This window comes from Alosa alosa, chromosome 5 (genome assembly GCF_017589495.1).
Source record: "Alosa alosa isolate M-15738 ecotype Scorff River chromosome 5, AALO_Geno_1.1, whole genome shotgun sequence".
NCBI lineage: Eukaryota > Metazoa > Chordata > Actinopteri > Clupeiformes > Clupeidae > Alosa > Alosa alosa.
Window position 1 is genome coordinate 22,079,932 of NC_063193.1, and position 20,479 is coordinate 22,100,410.

Sequence of the window (20,479 nt, forward strand, 5' to 3'; positions counted from 1 at the left end):
GCGTGCGTGTGCGTGCGTGCGTGCGTGCGTGCGTGCATGCGTGCGTGCGTGCGTGCGTGCGTGCGTGCGTGCATGCGTGCGTGCGTGCGTGCGTGCGTGCATGCGTGCGTGCGTGCGTGCGTGCGTGCGTGCGTGCGTGCGTGCGTGCGTGCGTGCATGCGTGCGTGCGTGCGTGCGTGCGTGCGTGCGTGCGTGCGTGCATGCGTGCGTGCGTGCGTGCATGCGTGCGTGCGTGCGTGCGTGCGTGTGCTCTTAACATTCTGCACTTTTAATGTCACGTAGACATTGAACTTATCTAGAAAGAGAGAGTTAAGAAAATTGCATTAAGCTACAGTCTCATTTGGTATATATTGTCAATATCAGACATACTTCATCCCACCTCTTTATATACCATCAGAGCCATTTGTCTGATATTACATTTATGGTACAGGTCAACCTGAATTGAATTACACATAAGCGCATACAGAGCATAATAAATCCTAGTAACCCCGGTAATGTAATTACATAGTAGCCATGGGCATAAACGATTACATATCCCTCTCAAAACCTTGTCTTTGCCATGCCCAAGCAGGTGGGGAACCTTCACTGGCCTCTGGGAATATGGACTTAAGATCTAGAACTGAGAGATCAACACTGACTTACCACTGGGAAGTTTAAGGACCCAAGGCAAGGTCTTTTGAATGAAATGCACCTGTACTATACACATTTACATTTAGATTAAAAAGATGTAAAGATGTACAAGGACTGCAGTACCTCAGTGTTTCTAAATTAGCTTGTTTAAATTAGCTTGTCTCTTAAATTCCTGCACCAAACCTAAATTGGCATTATAGACATCTTGACTCTGTCCTTGTCTACCATTTCATGTCACAACATCTGAAAAAGCAAGTTTGGATTTGTTAATTTGACACTTTACTTTGTTTTGTTACTTAGCTGACGCTCTTGTCCAGAGTGAACAATCCCCCTAGAACAGTGTTTCTCAAAGTGTGGTCCGGGGACCACTGGTGGTCCGCAAGCTATCCCAAGTGGTCCGCGGGCAGACGTGATAAAATATAAATAAGTTGTTTGCAATATTGAACCAACTTGTATGTAAATCCAAACAGTTCTGCAACACTGTCTATGTAACCTATGCCAGTTTAAATCACATGAATCCTCTAACACAATAAGCAAGGTGCCAAGACAATAAGCAAGGTTGTTCAGTGAGTATGCCTATTGTGTAATATACTGTTGAAGTAGGTCTACTGTTTTTTTTTAGCTACACCTATTACAGTAGGTGGTCCATGAGGTTTCTATTTCTTGGTTAAGTGGTCCTTGGTCTGAAAAAGTTTGAGAAACACTGCCCTAGAACAACTCCAGGTTAACAGCCTTGCTCAAGGGAACAACAGTGGACGCCCCTATGATTGAACTCAAACCCCTCTGGTGTTCCATTTGGAACCCCGTATCCCCAACCACTAGACCACCAGCACCCCACTTCATTAGCATGTAAGAACAGCCTGTGCATTTATATACTTTCATGCTGTCATGCCGTGTCTCGCTCATTTCTCTTTTCTTTGTTTTTGTTAAAAGAACTAATGTTATCGTTTCAACTTATTACAGTCAGGGAGGATATAAAAGGACCCAAAACCCAATTACAGGGGATTTCTGAGTCCAGTTCCCCCACAGAAGAATTATTATCAGATCCATTAAGAATTAGGAAGATAGAATGAGACCAGAAATGGAAGTGAACAAGGGTTCCATCAGATTAAACCCAAGCAAAGCATGCTTCCTTTCTCAATGAACATTATAATATATTTAACATGACATCACATGATCATGAAAATGTTAATACCATGTGGTCTCCTGTCTCAGTCTCTTGACTCTTCAGTTGACACAGTCAATGAGCATGTGTTGTTGTCATGATTTCTCTTAGCTTTATAAATTAAAAATATCTGGAAAGTTTAAACTTTGGTGTTTTCTCATAGACAGGCACTGTCCCCAGATATAATACTGGATTAGCCAGAGGTGATGCAGAAGGTGATGCTGAATCTCTCAAGACTCTATCCAAAGCTATCAACCATTAGTATGTAGTCACTCATCATAAGGAAAACAACAAGGCTCTTATAATATTTCCCATGGAAATAACTTATTCCACCATCACTCAAATGTCTAATGAACACAAGCAATCCTGTGTGTGTGTGTGTGTGTGTGTGTGTGCGTGTGTGTGTGCACATGTGTAGGTCAAGTGTGTGTTTTCCTCCACCTCCGCTTCAGTGAAATGAGGAACCCTTTCTGAGAGGCCTATATGTAATCCCTATTTGATGACCTTCCTTCTGGAGTACCCATCTACCTGTCTTGTCATCACCACCACCACCACCAGACAATCACTAGGGGCCTACCTGCCTGCCTGCCAGGCTCCCCCTCCTAAACCACCACCCCAGGCCTCTCTCCTCATGGAGAAATCACAGAGATAGTGGGCAATGCCCTTTCAAGCCAAGGCAGGAGGTCAGATTGAAGTCTACATGGTGGTGGCCTATCTCGATCTGTCCACACCAGATGAGATGTCCGATCTCTCTAGAACATGTCATATGTATGAGACACTAATGGTTGGTTGTTTGACAACAGGCAGACAGGAACACTGTTGGAGATGCAGACACTTAACCTGACTCTCGCCAGATGAATTTCACTCATTTGAGTGGAGCTAGGTGGAGCAAGGTGGAACGAAATTCATCTGGTGAGAGTCAGGTTAGCAGACACTCATCTGAAAATGGATAAGTTATGTAAGCTTGAACGGATGAAAAATGGACGAAATGGATGCCGATAGAACAGAATCTGCATCGGTTTTAAAAGTTGAGCATAACATCTGGTTTAGGGCAACTGGTGGGTGAAATGAGTGATTTCTGATGATGACAGTGTGTTTTGCATTTATGCATCATCCACACAGAACTGGATACTATTGGATGCAACACAGATTATTATACAGAGCACAGTATCAGTACGCAGATTTAAATCCACAAATGGATTATAATCTCGCCGTACTGGAAAGTCCAAAGCTGGCATTCATTTATTATTTTCTCTCTGAGCACATCCTCTGAAACTTAGACATAGAGTAAGACTTAATATCTACCATACAGTATAAATGCAATATGCATTATGCTACGAAAAGACTAATGAGTAATTAATGAGTGAAATGTTACATCATCGAGACAGCAAAGGGAAAAAAGGCCAACTATGAATCGACCCTGCTGTCAGTAGGTGGCCAGTAGGTCTCGTCAGGGAGTTTAACCAGGTCACTCAGTGATAAACTGTCAAATCTAGGCAGTGCAGAGAGGCATAATTAAAATTTCATACCACTCGGTAATGATCTCCACAGCCTTTAATTAGTAATATAAAGCTCACTGGCGTGGCAGCCACACACAGTGTCCTGTATGGGTAGGAGCTGAGGCAGGAAAAGGGGACTGATGTCAGATTACTTCCTACGATTTTCATTCAGGCTGGTCCATGAGGTTTGACCAATTGTCAGATATTTGACATTAATATTAAAAATAAATGTCGGACAGGGCCAAAGGGTGATCACCGCATGGACCTTTATTGCCATACCAGTAAATATGGAATACATGGTGTGTATAAGTATAAGTATAATAGTGTAGTTCTTTTGTTGAGACAGAGTCCTCATGTAACACAGCATTACAGGGAAGCTACACCAGGGGCGTAACTGAAGCATTCCGTTCGCGACGTGTAAAATCCATTTTAGAAGAACGGTCTATATTTTTCAAACGTACACACCGCTATCACGTCTGGTGTAGCTACTTCCATTGATTATAGTGGAAGCTAGTCAGACGCAACGCGAATGGAACGCTTCAGTTACGTGCCTGGTGTAGCTTCCCTGTTATATTAATTTCAGGACAGGCATGGTGATTGCAGCTGCATAGTCCATCTTCTGTGCCTCATAGTTCATATATGTTTGGTAAAAAATGGCTGGAATAATGTTACAGTAAAAAATCATCTAGTTGCTTTAGGGCTTGGCATAATGCCAACTTCATTATCAATGACTACATCTAGATCTACATGTATGACTACATTATCAATGACTACATCTATTTCCATGACTACATTATCACAACCAACACAACAGGGAGAACAAAGTGTTTTCTCTTAAGGGAACCAGCCATTAATATTACACAAACCAGGTACAACTATCACCAGGCAAACATAAGCACATTATGTCAAACATACTTCTCATCATCTCTCTCTCTCTCTCTCTCTGTCTCTCGCACTCTCTCACACACTTTCTTTAACATACCTACACACACAATTACACAGACTTCTCTCTGTCTAACACATACACACCCACATCTTCACACGTATCCACATCCACACACACACACACACACACACATACACGCTAGCTGATGTGTGATCTCCCAAGAGCACAAAGACGCTTCGCAGGGATTCCCACCTTCATGCATTTTTGATGGCAGATGACTACTGAAAATAAATAAGTCATATGAAGACAGAACTGGGGCTGAGGCCATGACATTTTAGGGCTGGGTGTGTAGCCATCATCGCACAGGGAGTGGCTACTGAATGTGACTGAAGTTAGACATGCCCTTCAGAGTTACAGTAGAGACAGTTCATTTGGTGCCTTAAAATACTAAAACACCATCAAATGGATGGGGTTAAGCATATGTTCAACTGTACTCTTCCTGGGAACATGAACAATTTTTGTTACAGTTTTTCTCGATTGCTTTTACCTGCTTAAGTAAACTAGAACCCACTTGTTCTTCATGACTACTTTCTTTGCACAGCAGAAGTCATCTCTTGCGAATGTGTTCACGCATTTTCATTGGGTTCACACATTTCTCACACCCTTTTGCAAAACAGTTAACACAGGTGTCATTCAAAAGCCCCAAACTCTATTGGTTTTCCCATGCTAAACAAAAGGAAAACATCTTTTCACAGGTGGTATAGATTCCTTGCATAAGTCTGAATCTCTGATACACCTGTGTGAAACTCCTTTGCACAATTCTTCAATCAGCAATCATTCATTATACATTATACAGACAAGAGATGTCTGTTCTGTGTTGCTATTTGCAAGTATGGATCTAATGCACATTTAGACAAAGTACTGTATTGCCTATTTGGTGGAGAAAACAGTACAACAGGTGTTGACTGTAGGTCTATTTCGATGAAAAATGACAAGTTGTAGTTCAATGAAATTTGCTGTATCTTGCTAGGTATTTACTGTATGTCTTACATGTCAATGGCAGTTACATCTTGGGAGGAATGAATAAATTATTTTTTTATTCAGTACATTTTGTCTTTTCAAAGTTTTTTTCTGATACCAGAAAAATTAGAAAGTAATGGAACAGACATAGCAAAAATGCTCATTTTGAGAACTAGATTTTGCATTTTGTTGTCCAGTGTGTAATGATTGATTAAAGAGTGTTTTTTTAATTGGCAACAAGTTGTAGTGTTTGAAGGCAAGATTTGCTTTTGCTGCATGTTTTAAGTGTTTTGAGAGAGTAACAGCCTTTTGCAAGCAAAATGTGTCATTTTTTTCTAGAGTGCTTTTGTTCAGACACGAGTTTTCAGAGCGTGATTTGAGTTGACACAGGTATCAAAACGATCGAGAAAAACTGTAATCACTATTAAACACAACTTCAACACAAGGAAAATAGTATAGCAAACCTAAGGAAGGACAATGTAGTAATAATTTTCTCAGAGAAAGTCATTCAAAACACTCCACTCGAATGGAGATCTCTCGGCTCCTGGCAATCCAGACTATTTTCCTCTGTGGTCCCCCAGTGGTGGAACGATCTGCCAAGTGCCACCAGAGCAGGGGCGTCCCTCTCTGTTGAAGACCCAACTCTTCCATACGGCCTCTCCTAGTGGTGACACACCTGATGCGCACTTACCATGCTCTTCCCTCTCTTCCCTCCTCTACCTCCTTCTTCTCCACTTTCCTCTCTTCTCTCCTCTACCTCCTTCTTCTCCACTTCCCTCTCTTCCCTCGCTTCCCTCCTCTACCACACTTTGACTAGTACTTATAATGTAGGCACTCCTGCCCTCTAGTAATAGTATTGACAGATGCAGTAGTAATTCCTAGCTAAGGTCTCCTCTTGCTGTAAGTCGCTTTGGATAAAAGTGTCTGCTAAATGAATAAATGTAAATGTAAATCTCTGCCTTAAAGCATTAATAATGGCAATTTCAAGTGAATACTGTGGAAACATACACAAATGATTTCAGATATCTGAAGCAGAAAGCAAACTGGGCATTTCTCATGGACACTATAATGAACTTCATATGCCAACAAGGAGCAACAGTAAAACTGCACTGCAGAACAAATTAATGGTTCCCCTCATTTTCTGTCTGTTTCAGTCTGATCAAAGCACCTATGACTACCCTCTGTGCAGATTACCACTATTTTGGTTGCATGTTAGATTTTTGTTTCATTCTGACTGCACGTGTTTATAGATTTTAGTGAGCTTGCAACTCACTGCACAACTCACTGCAGCTTTCTGACTAATCACGGCTCATTTTGCCTACATGGTTGGCCGTATCTAAGCGGCAGAAAAGACAATATATCAACAACTTCTGTTCACTTGAGTCTTGACTATAAAGGCATCGCCTGCATAAAATATAGGACAGTATGGGAATTATGGCTTCCTGATGCAGATGTGATGACTATAAACTATTAGATTCAAGTGAAGCTCTAAGATATACTTTAAAACATATATATAGAAACAACAAAATAAACAACACTATAGCCTAAACTTGAGTGCTTACATTCCTTATATGCATACAGGATAATAACTGAGTTTTCACCTCAACTGAGGCAGATAGACAGTGGTAGGAGCGCTCTACAACTGTTTTCAATCAGAAAATTGGATTCAAGATAGATGTCAGAGCTGTCATGCAATGCATTTGTCCATCAGGGCTTGGAAATGCTGCGGTTTCTAATAGCTCATACCATAGTCTATCCAGTTGTCAATTTCTGTCATCCTATTCTTCATATTCATCGCAGAGATTAATATTTCAAGACCTACACAGAAAATATTTCAGGAACCTCACTGACAGACACTCTGTCATATCCACTTAGGTCACACTCTGTGACAGTTTACTCTCTGTTAGAATGAATAACGTTTGGGTCATGGACCTACATTTACACATACTAAATGTGCGTTTGGAATAGTGTAATCCCGGAACTTTAAAACAAATGCGATTTCCCATAATAAACAAACAAAATCATCAGCTCCTGTAATCTAATATAATATGCCATCAATCAGGGATAAAATACATTAAGCAGTGCATAAGAGGAAGCGTAATCCCGCTGTCGCCGGTGAATCCCAGTGTTATGAAGAGACCATTGAAGGTTTTACTGCTACACATTATTATATAACAGGATTTATATGCGTTTTTAAACAAGTAAGTAAGGTGCACTGCATTTTATGTAGAAATTACTGAACGGAGCAGATGGTCTTCACTGTACATAAAGTAGAATGAGTTGAATTTATTTTAAGGTTCACATGTTAGCCACTAATACATACCTAATTAATGCCTGTATTAGTGACTTGTAAGGCATATGTTAGGCAACATTAATCATTTGTTAGGCGTGTATTCACAAATTTCTTGTTCATGATGTATTAGGCCTTTATTCTTGTATTCTAGCAGTAAGTACCAAAAGAGAATATGTATAAGCCACTAGTATACTGTCTGAATAAATCCCGAATAGTGGGAGAACAGTTGTAGAATAAGCAAGTATATGGCTTAACCTCATTGCTGTATTTCACTGCCCAGGTTGCTGTGTCAAACAGCACTTAACAACTGGGAGAAAGGCTTCCATTCTAAAGTGAAATCTGGTTCCTTAGCAGCAAGCACATTATCATCAGTAATACCTATGCAGTATGTACTTACTAGTCATGAAGGGGGCAGCCGTGGCCCACTGGTTAGCACTCTGGACTTGTAACCGGAGGGTTGCCGGTTTCGAGCCCCGACCAGTGGGCTGCGGCTGAAGTGCCCTTGAGCAAGGCACCTAACCCCTCACTGCTCCCGGCGCCCGCCCGTTGTAGCAGGCAGATCACTGCGCCCGGGATTAGTGTGTGCTTCACCTCACTGTGTGTGCACTGTGTGCTGTTTGTGTTTCACTAATTCACCGATTGGGTTAAATGCAGAGACCAATTTCCCTCACGGGATCAAAAAAGTATATATACTATATATACTTATACATAGGTCATAGAGCCATATACTTGCTTATTCTACAATTGTTCTCCCTATCTATTTGGAATTTATTCAGACAGTATACTAGTGGGTTATGCATATTCTTTTTTGGTACTTAATGACGTTTACAAACGGAAGTTCGGGAGGAGCATGACTGAATTTGCCACGCCTCTTTTTTCAAACAGTCAGGTTATTTATTCGCAGTCTACCTGCTGAAATCGCAGCATCGGCGTTACTCTGCTCGCAAGACGCGTTTGGTCAAGCCAGGAGCCAAGTCGCCGGTCGCGCAGATTGGCTTCCCCAGCGCCTTCACGGGCACCCAATCGCTCGCCTGTTTCTAACGCCGGTGATCCACTAGCATGCGATGCAAACTCAGCGACGCAGTATCCCTATTCATTTCTATGAGAACCGAATTCCGCACCCGCATAGGATTCTGGGTATGCGGTGCGACGAGTGCTGTGGCTGCGGCGCGTCAAAAAGTTCAGCAATCCCTAACTTTATGCAAATGAATCCGTCCATCGCGAGGCGAGTATCCAATAGCAGAGCAATACGCAGGGGAGGTCCATCATCACGTAGCCTAAACAAAACCTAATTTTCCGGTAGTGTGGTTACCGCCAACGTACAGAAACATGGCAGATGAGAGAAATTAATCATAGCAGTGTCTACATTTCCGTGTTTGTATGATGTGTGGCTAGAATCCTACAGGGACAACGTCATGATTGAAATGACCGCCCAACTTGCAAACTAATTTATAGATGTGACTTTCCCTCGGTAATTTCAAAATAGTGGAGGGAAAATTTTTGTTTGGTTGTTTACTAGGCTACCTGCTCTTGCCCATGGAGGTATTAGGTTTCCACCCATCTACAAAAGGGAACGCCCATCAAAGCGTCTTCATGGAGGGTAGTGTCGCGATTTGGGGAGTTCGCATCGCATGCTAGTGGATCACCGGCGCAATACCAGCCATAGCCGCCGTGCGACCCGAAGAAGGAGAGCTACTCCGCGGACCATATCATACCATATGATTAGTGCAGAGTTGGATGTGCGGGGTATCGATTGCCCTCGTTCCGCAGGGAAAGCAGACCTGCTTCGCCTTCTCACACAAACAGTTTATCTTTCCACTTCTACTATAGCCCAGTGGTTCTCAAACTGGGGGTTGGGACCCCCAGGGGGGTCGCCAAAAATATTGGAGGGTTCTCTAAATGATTTTTGTAAAGGTTTTTAGTCAAAGGCTGCCATTGACATAATGCCTTTGATGTTGACATAGCCTACCTATGAGAGAAGACATTTTCTGCCTCTGCTTCCAATGCCCATCTCACAACATTTCGAAACCAAACTCCGCCGGTTAGAGAGAAGGGGGTCGCGAGACTTGGCCCATGTTTTTTGGGGGGTCGCCAGACAAAAAGTTTAAGAGCCACTGCTATCGCCGATCAACCAAGCACCAGCGCAGCAGCGCGGAGCTCCGTTCCTCTGGCGTCTACCCCTCTGTTCATGCAACATGTGTTTTCAACTCAGCAAGTTATGGCAGCCCGCGTGCAGCTGTCTACCTTGCCTTCTGCTACTGCGGCCTCTTTCTCTATTCCTAAACAGCTTTTCCTCCTGCTCACTCAACTCAGCAAGTTATGGCAGCTCGCGTGCAGCCCTCTACCTTGCCTTCCGCTACAGTGGCCTCTCTCTTTTCCAACTAATCAACCCTCCCCACTTTTCTCTTTGCCTACCCAGGGTGCTGCGCAACCTCCTCCCCCTTCCCCCGTTGCGACCGCGTCACTACCTTTTCCCCTTTCCCCATCATCTTCCGCCGGCGCGAACCGCGTTCAAGCCCACGTTTTTTCCCCATCCAGGGACCGTGTCCCTGGTTCTTCCTCACCCCTCTTTCCCTGGATTGGTGCCACCACCCGATCCCGTCTCGACATCTCATCTGAGACCATGTCTACATAAAAATTGTAACAAAATATAATCTATGTGGTGATCACAAAATGTATTTAAGGGAGCATCGCTTTACCCTAACTCAATGCCGGCGTTGGCCGTAAGGCAGCTGATACACAAGAGCTGTCACTCATTGCTAAGAGGGCAAGGAAAGGAATTTTTCTCATTTAAATGTCTAGGAGTTTTCGCCTTCGTCCGTGTTCAGAGAGTGCCAGCATATTAAAGCCCTTCCCTAGCTGACCAAGGGAGCACCTACACCAGCGTGTAGCTCTGCTCTGTTCCTCGGAATCCTCTCTAATAATGTGTTGCTGCTCAGCACTTCTCTTGCTGTAATAGTTACCGCGGTTAGCTACAGTATAGCCTATTTTAATTGCTTATTGCTAAAATTGTGGTGCATTAGATGTTGAACTTCACAACCGTGTGTTTTGGGCTGTCATTTTCAACATCTACTCTTTCCTGCAGCCCTATACAATTTGGCTAATTACTTTTTCCATCGCATGGATAGATCCCCCCTCCAGACTAAGGACACTCCGTTACTCGCTTCTGGTTTCAAACGCAGCTCACCGCTGTTCTAACGCAAATCGGAATGCCAGCAGGCCGTTATCGACTCATTATTTTATGGTGCAGCCACCAACGCGGTAAATAACGGCCTGTCCGATCAAGCTCTCAAAACTCTCGGCCCATGGTCCTCCAACGCCTATCACTATGCTCTCCCGTTGAATTTGTTTGTGTGGTCCTGGCTATAGGGTCCCTCATCTTTAACACATTTTTTGGGGTGTATGGCGGAATCCTGCATGACTCCTGCCTGCGCAGTTGACTCCTGCACGATCCCGCAAATCACTTCAGGACCCTGGCCAGAGACTTCGCCAAACATGCTTTTCTATTATGCTATTATAGGCTATCTGTTCGCAAATTACGGAATGTGAATTAGTGAAATGGCGTTTACAATGGAAGTTTGGGAGGAGCATAACAGAATTTGCCACGCCTCCTTCTTTAATCAGTAAGGTTATTTATTCGCAGTCTACCTGCTGAAATCGCATCATTGACGTTACTCCGCTCGCAACCCACCACCTCCCCTTACGCCTCCCGTCTTCCATAGTTAAAGAATAAAGGGGTGTATGGCGGAATCTTGCACGACTCCTGCCTGTGCAGTTGACTCCTGCACGATCCCGCAAATCACTTCGGGACCCTGGCCAGAGACTTCGCCAAACATGCTTTTCTATTATGCTATTATATCTGTTTGCAAATTACGGAATGTGAATAGAACTAGTGAACTACTAATTAGTAAGTAGAGATCAAGGCTTACTAGGTCATTATTAAAATTATATTAAGAATAAAGGCCTAATTCGTCATGAACAAGAAATTTGTGAATACACGCCTAACAAATTATTAATGTTGCCTTACAAGTCACTAATACAGGCATTAATTAGGTATAATAAAGTGTTACCAGACAACTTTATGAGCAACTCACATTATAAAATGCACCATGACATGACTGACATCACATGACACAGCCATAAATGTCTAAACCGCTGGCAACAAAAGTGAGTACACCCCTAAGTGAAAATGTCCAAATTGTGCCTAAAGTGTCAATTTTCCAGCACTGCCGTAACCCTCTTGGGCATGGAGTTCACCAGAGCTTCACAGGTTGCCACTGGAATCCTCTTCCACTCCTCCATGACGACATCACAGAGCTGGTGGATGTTAGAGACCTTGGGCTCCTCCACCTTCCGTTTGAGGATGCCCCACAGATGCTCTATAGCATTGGTTCTCAAAGTGCAGCCCGGGGGCCAATGGCGGCCCGCGATAACTTCTGATAACATCGGTAAAACTGTACAACTGTACTGTGTGCTTTGAAAAGAATGAATCTCCATTAGTGTGTGCTTCACCTCACTGTGTGTTCACTGTGTGCTGAGTGTGTTTCACTAATTCACGGATTGGGATAAATGCAGAGACCAAATTTCCCTCACGGGAGCAAAAGAGTATATATACTGTATACTATAGGGTTTATGTCTGGAGACATGCTTGGCCAGTCCATCACCTTTACCCTCAGTTTCTTTAGCAAGGCAGTGGCCGTCTTGGAGGTGTGTTTGGGGTCGTTATCATGTTGGAATACTGCCCTGCAGCCCAGTTTCCGAAGGGAGGGAATCGTGCTCTGCTTCAGTATGTCACAGTACATGTTGGCATTCATGGTTCCCTCAATGAACTGTAGCTCCCCACTGCCGGTAGCACTCATGCAGCCCCACACCATGACACTCCCACCACCATGCTTGACTCTAGGCAAGACACACTTGTCTTTGTACTCCTCACCTGGTTGCTGCCACACACGCTTGACACCATCTGAACCAAATAAGTTTATCTTGGTCTCATCAGACCATGGTCCCAGTAATCCATGTCCTTAGTCTGCTTGTCTTCAGCAAACTGTTTGTGGAATTTCTTGTGCATCATCTTTAGAAGAGGCTTCCTTCTGGAACGACAGCCATGCAGACCAATTTGATGCAGTGTGCTTGGTCTGAGCACTGACAAGCTGACCCCCCACCCCTTCAACCTCTGCAGCAATACTGGCAGCACTCATACGTCTATTTTCCAAAGACAACCTCTGGATATGACGCTGAGCACGTGCACTCAACTTCTTTGGTCAACCATGGCGAGGCCTGTTCTGAGTGGAACCTGTCCTGTTAAACCACTGTATGGTCTTGGCCACCGTGCTAAAGCTCAGTTTGAGGGTGTTGGCAATCTTATAGCCTAGGGCATCTTTATGTAGAGCAACAATTCTTTTTTCAGATCCTCAGAGAGTTCTCATGAGGTGCCATGTTGAATTTCCAGTGACCAGTAGGAGAGAGTGTGAGAGCGATAACACCAAATTTAACACACCTGCTCCCCATTTACATCTGAGACCTTGTAACACAAATGAGTCACATGACACCAGGGAGGTAAAATGGCTAATTGGGACCAATTTGGACATTTTCACTTAGGGGTGTACTCACTTTTGTTGCCAGCGGTTTAGACATGAATGGCTGAAATGGTGTTGAGTTATTTTGACAGGACAGTAAATTTACACTGTTATACAAGCTGTACACTGACTACTTTACATCGTAGCAAAGTGCCATTTCTTCAGTGTTGTCTCATGAAAAGATATAATAAAATATTTACAAAAATGTGAGGGGTGTACTCACTTTTGTGAGATATTCTAAGTAACAAGTGATGACCTATCTCTGCAGTGTGCTTAGCATAAAGCAAATGATATGGTCAGCTTCCAAGCCATGCCTTTTGAATAAGTACAGTATTATGACAATGTAACATTTATCAAGTGTGACAAAATGTATTCCTTATTGTTTTGGTGAAATATATAGCATTCAGTACACAACTTAATACTACATAAATCAATTTCCTAAAGAATGCATTACTCTAATGTACATCATTTCACACATTGACATCATGTACATTGACATGACATCTAAATAAAGTCGCCCTGTGAAATGATGAATTGCACTGTATTGCTAATTCCAAAATCTATTACACCATATAAACTTCCACCATTATTGTAGAAAAAACCTTCAGAGACATGAAGCATCAATTAAATCCCAAGGTAGAGTAACATTTGCCTCCTGGCACCTTGATAAACCAGTTCACTCAGTGCATCAAACTGGGCCGACACACATGTTCTTGTCTCACTAGAGTTGTAGGTTTAGTGATGCATTTGAAAAAGGTCATTTCTCCTCTTTAAGGATGGTTGTGTGCAACTCCTAAATGAAGAAGGCCCATTTTGTCTATATGTTCATCTGAAGGGAACCTGTATCCTCTGTGGTAAATACACACTGGCTTTGCTGAGATGACACATCTGTATCCCCCATTAATATGCAGAATAGGTCTGTGTAACTCAACTAAACTGTGTTCATACTGTTTTTTTATGCAATGGGTGTATTTGACTGTGTGTGTTTATGTATGCTGCTAATGCTGTTTTATGTTTCTATTTATTCTTTTTTTAAGTAACGCTAGCACTTAAATTATATTTTTATAGACTCATGAATGATGCACTGATGGGAAAGCACTTTAAATTTCGTTGTACCTATGACAATGACAATAAAGACCTATTCTATTCTGAAACAGCTTCCTATGAGTAACCTGAAAACCAAAGGCAACCACAAGACAGGAACGTGTCCTCCAAAAGCTCAGTGCATCCAGCCAACACAATGCAGGTTACATCGGTGCTGTGACCCAGATGGGACTGAGGGGTGTGAGTGGACGAGTCTAGTCCGTAGAATGTCGAGTAAACCTCTCTCCCAACACTCTAAAGGTGCTATGTTGAGTTTTTTTCAGTTAAAAAAAACAAATGACCTAGAAACATCAACATGTGAATGAATGTTGAACGAATGAAAGGAACAAACTTTTTGACATAATGTCAAAAACACCTAAGCTCTCTGTTACCCAGATATCCACTGAAGTTAACATGCAAAGCAACTATGCAAAGCGTCGGCCCAGTTCTTTAGTGATATCACTTTAAAGTTTAGACCATGTGTGGCACTGAACATGCACTGCAATGCAAGTCAATGAAGAGTGACGTGTGGCTGGACAGAACTCCACATAGCTCCTTTAAGAGTCGTGCCAGTGGCAGACGTCTTCTTTGCTACCACGGCCAACTCCCAATCGGAGGTGCTGCAAGTTCCCCAGCACAGGGCTGAACCACTCAACTACATAGGTCCTTCTGTAATCTCATAACCTGAATTTGCCACTGTATCATGAACACTGGTAGAGTGTTGGTGTCTGATCTGATCCATCCATGGCATGCAGAGACTCAGATATTATAGGGAAGGTAAGGTAACTTTATTCATATAGCACATTTTTTTTTGCACAGAGTGCAACCCAAAGTGCTCTTTTATTATTATTATTATTATTATTATTATGCTTCCATAGCCAATTCCTCCAGGAGTATGGGGACCAAAACAGCCACAATACAGACAGCTGTGGAATTAAAGGAAGCAATCGGACAACTAGTTCATTATTATATATTTTCTGGTTTTTTTTTTTAATGAGATAACAATATTTGAAAGGTCGGGGTCCAGCTGCCAACTTGGCCATGCATTACATGCCGGGTAATAACTTGCCATTGGGTAATGTTTGTCATTAAAAAAACAGACACAAATACATCAGTTCATCATCCCCTAAAGTGCAGGCCAGTCATGGACCAAAACAAAGCATCTGGCCAGCCTAATCTTTCCTAATGTTTGCCCTCTCTCCAGGTGCACCTTTGGAACACAATGACATTGTTTCCATGCCAGCATTACACTGACACAATTTCCCACATTCTCTGTACGGGTGCAACACAGAACGCAATTTAAGAACAATACATCAAGCTCCATATAAAGACCCTTTCCCATATCCCACAAGCATTTAGACCGATTGAATGTCCCAAGTTCATCACGAGTTCATGTCCCAAATTTGCCTAAAGAGAAGTGAGCAAAAAGCCTGTTTTGGCGAGGCCCCTAGCCAGGGTGCTGAAGTGCTTTGCAGGGATCAGGCAACAATCTATTGTGCAGGTAGGAATAAAGCAGGATCTATTGCTATACCCCCCATTCTATTCCTTACCAAGGAAGTGGGAGGTGCGAGGGCCGAGGGAGGTTGTGGGTTGAGAGTGATCATCCAAGCAAATGCCACAGCTTGAACAGGTAGTCTGGGAGTAAGTTCCCTGACAGAGTATGATGCTACAGGCATGGCAGAGGACCCGGAAGAAATGACCCTTTATATAACTCAACAACACAATATGCTAAAGATTTCAAACTAACCTGAAGGAAAGGTTAAGTATGCTGGTTATCTTACCTGGAGGTCCTTCAAGCTTTGCTTTCTTAACTGAAAGAAAGAGAGACATAAAGACATGAAGTTACTTGGACATTCAATCTTTTGATAAAAAAACAGGTTTCTTTTCCAAATAAATACCATGACAGGCACTTTGGTTACACAGACCATAACTGAATGACATTAAAGTTATTGCTACCTTTATTCCCTTATCTACAAATTGATCCATTAAAATGTTGTTCTTCATGCAAATCTCAAAAAGATGTTCAGCACTAGCTTCTCCCACGGCTATAATTTAGAAGGCGGAACAGAAATAGCACACTAATAACACAGTCAAATATTGATGGTTCTACTGAAAGCATTGGGATCAACATGGCTGCACCATCTCTCAGTAATGAGGTGAGACACAAACACAATCTCAGGCACCTTTTTCTTTTGGCTGCTCATCAAGCGTTGTCGTGTTCAAATTGACTCTCTCAGACTCTCAGGTATGTGCACCTGCGAGTGAAAACCTCAGCATCGCACCTACAGTCACCCACTAACTGACACTAAACACTTGTATTGCTCCCCATTAAAGTAATGCGATGTAGGAATTCCACTTTTTGTCCATTTTTAACAGACTGGGTGCCCATTTCATGCTAAGGCGGTACCCAATTTGTCTAAAACTGACAAAAAATGTCACGCTCCAGCACAATGCAACAACAATGTCCCATAGTGCAATACCAGGTATTCTGGGCACACGTTGGCAATGTCAGAGACTCCATTCTCCTTAGTCAGTGTGGCATCAAAATGAGTTTGAAACACAATGGGCCATTTCAGATGACTGAACCACAGGAATAACTTTTTATTATTGATTATTAAATATTTAATGGGTGAAAAGCACAGCGTCTTCAGAGTCAAAAAAAGTGTTTGTGCTTCGAGTTTACTCTGTCTCGACCATCTACACTGCCTTGTGAATGATATATATGTGTGTATGTGTGTGTGTGGTGTGCTAAAGGGGCTGCCAGATCCCCTTGGAAATTATCCAATTACAGATGTGGCCCAGAGACAGAGAGGCCCGGGCAGCTGAAGACAGCTCACTGTGGGGCAGAACGGAGATAGTGGAGCTGATCGAGGACACTCGCCAACCCCACACTTTAATTGGCAAATGTACTTGCAGTGTGTGTGCTACTTTTAATTCCATGTTCAGTATGTCAGTTGGGTCCATGAGAGAATGAGTGACCGTGATAAATGGAGGTAATGAATGAAAAGGAAAAAGAAAGTTTGTTTAAAAATTAGATTTTTGATGAAGTTCACGGAAACCAGATAGCCTATATTTAAACAAGACATGCTATAGCTGACAACTGACAGACATGCTGTGAAACTCTCCGCATTCAGACAATCAAAGTTATGGACATTTCTTAATATCTGGCATCCGGAGGGAAAGCCTTTGAAGAGAAAACAACACAGAGATGAAGATTATGGCTGTGAGAGGTGATTCAGGTCGTTGTTATGGTCAGTGGATGTCAACCAAAGTGAAGTACTTGTACTTCTCACAATTTGCAATGGTGGCCAAAGGTGGGGAATATAGGATGAACTCAAACATCAAGGCTCCCATCATAAAACATCCTCAACTTGAAGCCAGTTGCATTTGCCTTCATTCATGCATTCTTTTTTAATTCACTCAGTTAATAATGATAACGGTAAATTGTCACCAGTTTTAGGGGCCTAGAAACAGGTATGACTAATCCACTGAAAATGGACCCTGAGGATTTCATAACTGGTAGCTTTTACAACACCTTTTACAATGCACAAGCTAAACTACTTACACATTGAATAAGGGGAGATGTGTTAGGACTCAGTGATCTAGTGAGATTATTAAATAACACTAAATGTAATCTGCACCTGAAAAAAAGCTCATGAAGAAAAACATGATTGAACTGCTACAGACAGTCAAATGACATAAATCAGAGCGCAGACATGGGAACCTTGGGGAAACTACTCTGACACTGGGAGTCTGCGCTAGAGGCTGAACAAGTGAGAGGGCTCAGACAGGAAGTGGGATTGTGTCGCTGTGTTTGAGTGCGTCCCGGCCCATGTGAGATGCGCACAGCACAGCACCAGATGGCCGGAGGATTACCCCCCCACCCCCTCTGGCCCTGCGAGTTTGAATCTGTACTGCCCTGCCCGACTCAAGCGCCCATTACAGCTCTCCAACTCACCGCCACTTTCTCTCTCCATCCATCTCTCTCTCTCTTTCTGTCTTTTTCTTTTTCTCATAAACACTAAAACATGCACACTCACTCACACACACACACACACACACACACACACACACACACCTACTTCCCCCCTCAGAGGCTCGGTCATCATAATGGTCTTAGGAAAGTGAATGGGGGAGTTCTGTAACTCCTTTCCTCTATAACCAGCATAAAGAATAAAACTAATGTTTTTTTCAATATCCATTCTTCATTCATATTTAACTTTCCAAAATGACTAACCATTTCAGAGCTGCATGGGAGGTAGCTTAAAAACAGAGTTTTTTGTTTGTTTGTTTACAATATGAATTACCATTACAGTACACCCACTGTGTTTAAGTGGTCCACTTTTAAACAAGATATCAACAAAACAGTCAACATTCATTTTGCTGTCCATCCAGTGTGTGCACTAGTGTGTCTGGTGTTTGTGCACAGTTTTGGCTGGTGCCAGTCCTCAGACTGACCCAAACACTTTTCCGCCAGTCAACACATTGCCTCAGGAGCACAGAGAATGGAGGGGTTGATTGGCTTTTCAACTCAAATATTAACAACCTTTCGCCAGAATCGAAGACTGCACCTGCCACTGTCAGAGAGGACTTTTGAATCTTGCCAGTTCAAGCCACACAAAAGACACTGAATGGATGTTGACACTTTTGACAGGTTCTGAGCAGGCAGCCTGCATGCCCACCAAAGCCGACAGAGGAGAGATGAACCATTACTGCATAGGGGGGTGATTGTGATTGATGTATAGCTAAGGAATGTTGATGACAATATTACAGATCTGTCATTTGAATTGGATAGGCTTTATTCCCATGAGGAAACCTCGCTTATGCTATTGCAGAATTTACTAGTTTGGTGTAAGAATATGTTCATGCATGAGACTTAGGCAATGTCTCATTTTAGGCTACTGTCAAAGATATGCATGAGACTTAGGCAATGTCTCATATTAGGCTACTGCCAAAGATTCTTATAGGGTTATAGTGTTAAAGGTGTGATAATAAGCTATTCTAAATAGCTAGATCTTAGCAACAGTCTTTAAATTGATTCATATGTGAGACCCTTAGCCTGTTTATAATGCGATTAGCATTTCAAAGTATCTATTGCACACTTTAAAAAAGTATTGCACATTCTATCTATTGTAGGCCTACTTTCTTTGGGGTAATATTTTTTTTCTCAGAATAGAAAAGAAAAGAAAACCCACCTCGGACGCACAGAAGGGACATTTCCGCGAGCGTTCAAAGCGCTGTTCACGAGTTCAAAACGGGACACTTTCAACGAGCATAAATCCCACCCGCCTGTGGCATCTCCGCTTACATTTCTCCGTCCACCTGAACCATTAAATCGTGAAGAGCTAAACAAGGAACTGAGAAATTACATGTTGAAATTTCACTTTGACGCGACGGTCCGCTTATAATAACGCCATGATGAGAGTGAAAAGTAAGGATTTACTAGTGCTCCGAGGGATGGGGTTTATATTGACATTATTGACATAAAGACCTACCAATACAAGCCTGGCAAACATGTAAGTAGGCGGTTCTTAATCACAGATAACCAATGGGAGTTGTTTGAGAAGGTGACAGGTTCATGTCCAATTCGAACAGGTGGCAGTGAGAGATCCACAAAACACCTTTAAATAAAAAAAAACAATATTTTTGTATAATCAATTTGGCTTGTACATTATGGCCCAAGACAAATATATGAACAAAATATTCAATACATTTGCAATTATAATGGAGTAGAAGGCCTAGTCTAAATTCTCATCAGTTTGAATGAGGCATTTATGAGGCTTGATATTGCTTTTTTATTGTCGGAAACCGAAAAAAATCCAAGATACAAGGATACAAGGATACAAGGAAGTTTATTGTCACATGCATATAGTGACTGGAAGTAAGAAATGCAGTGAAATTATGTCTGGTGTCAGCCTATTTGTGCATTAATGGGGGGGGGGGGTGCAGTAGAAGAGGGGTTTAGTAGATTAAGTGGCAAGGGCTGCATAAAAAAGGTGGGAGGATTGGGATTGGGTGGGGGGCACCAACAAGGAGCACCTAAGAGCAACAGGGGCAAGGAAAACTCCCTTACCAAGGAAGAAACCTTGGGCAGATCCACGGCTCAAGGGGCTAACCCAACTGCCAGGGGTCTTGGTGTGTGTGTGGGGGGGATGACAGGGGAGATGGGATAGTGTGCTGTGTATGTGGGGAGAGGGCAGTGTGCAATATGTGTGTTGGAGAAGCTTCCTCATGAGACAATGTGCTGTGTATTGGGGGCAGTGTGCTGTAAGTATGTTGGGGATGTGTGTTGGAGAAGCTTCCTGATGAAATAATGTGCTGTGTATG

The 20,479-nt window shown here is 42.7% G+C and overlaps 1 long non-coding RNA gene across 1 annotated transcript; it reads right to left on the bottom strand.

The window, feature by feature from the left end:
* Positions 1-246: 246 nt before the first annotated feature.
* LOC125294402 lies at positions 247-19,464 on the bottom strand. The gene is made up of 3 exons (XR_007193521.1): positions 19,348-19,464; positions 15,934-15,963; positions 247-295 (listed from the first exon to the last, which is right to left on the bottom strand). It is a non-coding gene; the product is annotated as an uncharacterized LOC125294402 (long non-coding RNA).
* Positions 19,465-20,479: the final 1,015 nt, after the last annotated feature.